The sequence below is a fragment of the Pan troglodytes genome, chromosome 1 (genome assembly GCF_028858775.2).
Source record: "Pan troglodytes isolate AG18354 chromosome 1, NHGRI_mPanTro3-v2.0_pri, whole genome shotgun sequence".
Classification (NCBI taxonomy): domain Eukaryota; kingdom Metazoa; phylum Chordata; class Mammalia; order Primates; family Hominidae; genus Pan; species Pan troglodytes.
This window is the reverse complement of record NC_072398.2, coordinates 143,659,828-143,666,956: the sequence shown is the minus strand read 5'-3', so window position 1 is coordinate 143,666,956 and position 7,129 is coordinate 143,659,828. Positions and strand designations below refer to the sequence as shown.

Here is a 7,129-nt window from a genome sequence, read left to right as displayed (position 1 = left end):
ACCCAGTCAGTCTGTGGTACTTTGTTATGGCTGCCCTAGCTGATGAATTCAGAAGTCAAATGTATATGGCTTTGAAGCCACAGAGGAAGGTGAGATTATCTGGCCAGAGATCCAAGGTGAAAGGGGTGGAGAGCTTTGGGGTAAATCACTTTACAGAGTGGGTATAGGAAGAAGGGCCTGTGAATAACACAGAGAACAATCAAGATAGAGCAGAGTTAAAGATGACAAGGGAAGAGAGAGTTCTTTGCTTCTTTTATTTTGGGTTCACATCTCTTAATCTTGTGTTCACTTTTGTCAAGGTCATCCTCAGAATTTACACTCTCTCTCCTTTTGTGCCCCCATGGACCAAGTTAAGAAGGTGTAGGCTTCAAATCTGAAGATTGGTCACCACAAAATTCAAAGGTAAGTGAAAGGGTTTATATTAGTGTCACTGAATCAAGGGCCAATCTCAAAATCTACTTGCGTATTTTTCAAAGTGCACATTTATGTGACATACACTATGAAATTTCATTTTAGTATAGATTTGTGGTGGGATACTACCATATATTTTGAAAACAAACAAACAAGCAAACAAAAAAATGTTCCCCAAACTCACAGAATCCCCAGGTGCTTCTGATATACACATTGACGGAGATAAACTAATCCAGATGAAAAGACAAATGAATTTTTTTCTACATGCCTGGAAATAATGTCAGATGATTATAGATTTCAAACTTCATGGAAAATTGAAATTTCACCCTTTTGTAGGGGGAATGTTTTGTTAATCTAGCATACACAGCCTACGTTTTCTATTCTTATTATTTTTAATAAAATTTTTTTCTTTTCTTTTTTTTCACAGGCAAGGTCTGCTCAGGATGGAGTGTAGTGGTGCCATAGCTCACTGTAACCTTGAATTTCTGGGCTACTGGCATACACCACCATGCTTGGCTAATTGTTCCTTATTTTTTGTAGTGACAGGGTCTTACTATGTTGCCCAGGCTGGTCTCAAATTCCTGACCTCGAGTGATTCTCCCACCTTAGCCTCCCAAAGTGTTAGGATTACAGGCATGAGCCACTTTGCCCAGCCTCCCTTTTTTTTTTTTTTTTTGAGATGGAGTCTTGTTCTGCAGCCTAGGCTGGAACACGGTGGTGTCATCTTGGCTCACTGCAGCCTCCTGGGTTCAAGCGATTCTCCTGCTTCAACCCCCAGGTAACTGGGTCTACAGGCACCTACCACCACCCAGCTAATTTTTTGTTTGTTTGTTTGTTTGTTTTTGTTTTTGAGTCGAAGTCTCACTGTGTCACCCAGGCTGGAGTGCAATGGCTCAGTCTTGGCTCTCTGCTTCCTCCACTTCCCAGGCTCACGCAATTCTCTTGCCTCAGCCTCCTGAGTAGCTGGGACCACAGGCACCAGCCACCACACCTGGCTAACTTTTGTATTTTGAGTAGAGATGGGGTTTCACCATGTTGGCCAGGCTGGTCTTGAACTCCTGACCTTGTGATACGACCGACTTGGCTTCCCAAAGTGCTGGGATTACAGGCGTAAGCCACCATGCCCGGCCCACCAGCCTACTTTTAATGGTAATTTTGAAAATGACAGTTGACCTGGTAGCCTTTGGGGATGTTTGTGTTCCTCCTCCCAGCAGATTGCCTTCCTTGGGCAACAGGCACTGCTCCTCTCTCATGTGTCAGAAAATCAGTCTGAAACTAGCTATCAAAGCGTACAACCATCTATCACGTTGACCATCACATTATTCTTTGTGACTTGGGAGAACTCCCCTGGTTTCTCAAATCTCTATCTGCTGAGAATTAGGAATCATTTCTATACAATAAAGAACTATTGTTCACCAGAAAGTATATTCTACTTTCTTGTGGAAGAAAACTTATGACATTGAACTTGATAAAAAGCCATTTTCACAAGCCCAAATAAAACCAGTCTTCTCCATCTCCCCTCCCACCTCTATTGGCTCAAGTAATGAGCAACTGAAGGATACCACACTGCAAAGGAGATGTTGGGCTTCAGGCTGAAGCAAATCTGGGCTAACCAGAGTTAATCAAATTCTTTGTAAATAAAATGAATTGTGCCACGCTAACTTAGATGTTTCAGAGAAACACTAACATATTTTTTTTAACTGATTTCTTGAATTTTTAAAAAAACCACTGCTCCTTTCCTTTGGGTAAGTGAGGAGGCAATAGGGTCTTGAGAATCACCAGGACAGCCAGACTCTGTTAGTTTACTTTCAGGTGAATACATTAGGTTCTGGGTAGATAGGCAGAGCTACTGTACACTGTGCCTAAAACATCACAGTGGAGAGGTGTATGTGTGTTTGTTGGGGGTGGAGGGGCCTGGTCCTGAGATTTATCAAGCCTGCCTTATGGGTACTGACTTGACTGGTTCATCTACTTTAGGGACGATGAGAATATACTCCCCTGCCCCAAATTATATTTTATCCAGGTGCCATGGTGTCTGACACTCCATCTGTAATGGTTCATTCCTTTGGCTTTCTTTCCTGCTTTTAAAATGAACATTCTCTTGGTTTGTGCAAAACACTAAACTACTTTACAAAGGCAGATACGCTAATGTAGGAAACTGCTTTGTTTTGCTTTGGTTGAAAAGGACTAGTGGAGCTGCAGGAAGCTTGGAAGTTCATCAGTGGGAATGGAGGGAGGCGGCCAAGAAGGTGAGGGGAAGGGGAAGGGCCACAGACACTGATTTTGTCTACTTGGGAATTTTGAATGGGATTGACCCTACCACTCAGTAATAGTTAAAAATGAAACAAAACAAAAAACAAGGGTTTTGAGTGTTGTTTGAATCCAAGTGTACTATTTCAATAGTGGAACTGAGCAAGACTTATAAAGCTGGCGTAGGGAAGGGTGATTAGGATTGCAAACATAAGCATGAGGTGTAAATCATGACATTTATTTTGGCATGGAAGCCAGATCATTGTTTGAGGAACACCTTTTGAAACCCAAATGTAGAGGGCAGAAAATGGTGTTGGCTTTTTACACTATTTCTTTCTTTTTGAGGTAAGTCAGAGAGTTGAGTTATGAAGCATTAAAAGATCATTTTTTTCCCACATTCAATTTTCTTCTTTGCACTTAGGGAAAACCTTTTAGGCCAAAGACCATTGGAAGTGGCCCTGGTTCCTCCATGTTTAACTCACTGGCCCCTAATTTCTGCTGGACCTTCATTTCAGTCGACTGTGTTTCAGGAGGTAAGTGATTCTGGTGACCTCACTGTAGGGAGACAGGAGCCTCTGGCAAGTTACCAAACTGCTGGCCTATTCTACATGAGCCAGGCTCTTTGCTTTGGCAGAGGAAAGCAGTGCTGTTTTAGGTCAACAGTCAAATGTGTCCCGGAAGTTGTTAAGTGCGTGGGGCATTCTAACCACTGCTGCTGGTGGAGAGACCTGGCTGTCGCCTGCATCTCACTTTCAGAATGTGGCCCTGATTAAGCTCTGCAGGTAGAGTTCTGGTTTCTAAGAAGGGTACAAGGCCTGAGGACATGCTGGTATTTCTTCCTCATGCTGCTGCTGAGGACACAGAGAAGGGTGTTCTGGCCAAATTAGCCAGTTATTGGTTCCCCAAATAACTTTGGTTTTAGACACCTGACTTGACTCTGTGAGTGAGTGGGAGGCTGTTTTCTCTGACTGGTTTTGCATCTTGGCTTTCATGTCTCTACATGAACATTCAGCCCACAAATTTCTGTTATCTAATCAGGCGCATCAGTCCGTGATGGAGATGAGAGGGGAGGAACACCCCTTTGACTCAGATTTTGCACAAACAAAATTCAGTCTTGTTAGCAATGGCAGGAAGAGTAGCCACGGCTGCTCAGATCAGATCTTTCCCTGACAATCTGCAGGGCAGTGCAAGTGGGTGAAGAGTTTTTATGGCAAGATAAGCAATGCAAGGGCCCCAATTTGGTATACTAAATAAAATTAAAATGTCAATATTTACACATGACCTTCAAGGCTCTTACACTCTTGCTTTCTTAGTATTCAGTACAGACTGCATTTTCTTTAGTCCGTTACCAACAGCTTGGAAATTCAGTTAGAGGACATAACCCAAATGTTCTCCAAATGTTGCTTCCAAATGGTCATCTTGAAAAGTGCTGTTTTAAGGCATGCAACCTTTCTGCACCGAGAGAGGGCTGTCGCTCTGCCTACCCAACTGTAGGGGAATTATCCAAAGATTAAAACCACTGATGATAAAGATAGTGCCACACAGCATATTTTAATTTGTTGATAATGAAAGCACAAGAGGCCTTTTTACAGGCTTCTTGAAGCCTTACTATTGTGTGTTGCACATTCAACCCCAGCTTGTGTGCTGACACAAACAAATAAACGTGACCATAACGGTTGAAATGTAGTTAGAAACACAATTGAGAACATCTGTATTGTAAGCAGAAATACATTAGAAATACTGAAGTGTTTTGTAGCTGTGAAAATGAAGGAATAAAAAAATAACCCACAGTACCTGGATTAAGCAGTTATAAATAATGTATAAAGCAAAAATCTCATTACCCCCTGTGTAAACTCCCCCCAATGAAATATATTTTATGAATGTAGTAACACTGTAATAACCAAAGAATTTGTTTTTCCCCACAAACTTTCCATTTCATAACTGTGAGATTGTTTGGATTTACAGATTCGGGCCGCAACACCCCTGAGTTTACCGGTTTTGGTCTCTTCCTTGTGACCTTCGGCTCCAGGATGCAGCACAGCTCCTCACTGCACTATTTATCAGAATGTTGCTCTGCATGCTTGAAAGTTTCCCCAAACAGAGGTACATAAAAACAAACAGAGGCGAAACACAAATCCCATCAGCCCTGGAGGAAAAGGCCTTGAAGCTCTTCCAGTGCAGAGGCCACGCAGAGGACAGGCTCCTACCTGTGCCCATCAGCCACGCCTGGGGCGCCTCCTGGAGTCCAGGCTGCTGGCAATGGAATTCATCATGTTGCTGATGTCACTGTAAGTTAAGTCGCAGCTGCCAGCTGAGCTATGGGACAGTTTGAGGGATGGCCAGAAGGTTTCTCCTGGATGCCATCTTCAGCATACCTAGGAACCAGAGAAAATGCAATTCTTCGCATGCCCATCTCACTCCTGCAGCCTGGGGTCCCTCTTCAGTTTATTTTTTTCTTTTTTCTTTTTTTTTTAATCATAAGCACATAGTCAGGCTCTGGGACATCATGGAACCCAGCAGCCTGCTGAAAGGTGAAGCACAAGTCTAAAGTCCTGTTAGTTATGAAATCCAGCTCTCCTGGATTAGGCAAGGGGAAAACCACATCTTTAAGATATACTAGGGCAAGAAGTAAAGTATAGAGAGCTGGCTCGACGAAATTTTGTGTATAATAGGAGCCGTCCTATGACTAATAGTCACCTGTCTCAGAGACCTCATGATTATTTCTGAGCTTTAACCAATGAATTAATGTGGGTTCTATCTGGCTCTTCTAACGTCTTTGGAATGGTTCCTCAGGGAACCACAGCTATCCGTAGAGATAACAACCTGAATACAAGCCCATCGCCCGATCAGATGCTGCTCTTACTTGCATGACTTGGTTCTATTCTTGCCCAGTCCCACTGGGATAGCAGTGGTAGCTAAACAGCTAAGCAGAGTGACCTCATTAGATTCTCCTCTAGTATAAAGTCACATGTTAACTCATTTTTGGACTCATAGTCAGAAACTTGTAATTTTTCCTCATTTTGGTATGCAGCTATTGCACAGTGGGGGAAATATGAGTCAAAAGACTTGCTCTTATATTCCATCTTCCCCCTCATTGCCTGGGTGTCTTTGGACCAGTTAATCTTTGAGCCTCAGTTATCTAGAAAATGGGGACACTGCTACTTTATATTTTTTTTTTTTAGTGGGACCTAGATAAGGTAATATGAATAAAGGGGCTTTGTTTATATATTGAATGGCATGATGTTACGATTACTAAAAGGAAATAGCTATTCTACTTACATTACAATGTGGTTTGAGGATCAAATTCAATAAAATATGTGAAGAGGGCTTTGAAAAGTAGAAAGAGCTAAGCAATGCAAAATGCGTCGCTGCACTTGAATGTAATGGCTGGTGTCATGTCAGCTGGATTAACTGTGGTCACTAGTTCTCATATACCCATTTGCTAGAGTAGCTGAGTCCTCTGGTCTACGAAAAAGGGCACAGAAGCTACAGATACGAGATCTGGTACTATCTTTATCACTACCTTTTTATTGTGAGCACCTCAATCATTTTGAGATATTTGTCTCATTTCTTTTACTTTGAATATGCAAAAACAACAGTCACCTCCTAATGTGGCTGTTGGGAAAACACAACTGAAATGGATTCAGAAAATAGCTTTTAAGGACAAAGTTATGTGAAGGACATAAATTGTGCATGAAGTCTTTCAGCAATGAATAGGCACATCTCCACATACCCCAGGATCTTAAGCTGATAATGTAACAACAAGAACCTATTGAATCAGGACAAGGTGATGGTTCTGCTCCTGTGGCAATCTAGGTCTCAGAATCTGGTATGCAGGCAGGGTGTAGAGAGCAGATTGCATTTTCAGGAGAAAGGTTAAGCTTGAATGTTTTGGACAGGAGGTGGTTAGATGCATTTTTAAAAAGTCCTTGAATTTACCTGATGATTTTTGTGTCCTTGTGATGGTTGTAGCCCATTCCAGGATATGAATAAATTTAGCAACACAAAGGAGGTCATTTAAAAATCTTTCCCTCAGATGCTCCACTTCCTCTTCCTTCTAGCTTTCTCCTCTTCTTCACTAATTTGGCAACCTGCGAGGCTGCCCTTTTGATCACTGGCAGTTTAGAATAGTGATAAGTGGTTTTGGAAAATGTTATTGAAACTTTTATAGGAGAGTGGTGGAAGGATGGAGATTTCTAGAAAACCCTTAATAGAAGAGATCCATTTTATTTAATTATTTATTTATTTTTAGTTTTAAAACATTATTTTATTTTGAATTAATTTTAGACTTTAAGAAATTGCAAAAATACTAGAAAGTGTTACTTTAATCCCTCACCCTGCTTCCGCTTATGTTGACTGTCTCTCATCATCTTAATATGATTATCAAGAATAGGAAATTGATGTTGGTACAATATTTTTAACTAAGCTACAGACTGCATCTGATATTCACCAGTTTTCCTGCAGATAT

At 41.5% G+C, this 7,129-nt stretch overlaps 1 long non-coding RNA gene across 1 annotated transcript; it reads left to right on the top strand.

Moving 5' to 3' along the window:
- The first annotated feature begins 304 nt into the window (after positions 1-304).
- On the top strand, positions 305-6,872 carry LOC134807757 (uncharacterized). The gene is made up of 3 exons (XR_010148990.1): positions 305-402; positions 3,083-3,194; positions 4,627-6,872. It is a non-coding gene; the product is annotated as an uncharacterized LOC134807757 (long non-coding RNA).
- The last annotated feature ends 257 nt before the right edge of the window (positions 6,873-7,129 follow it).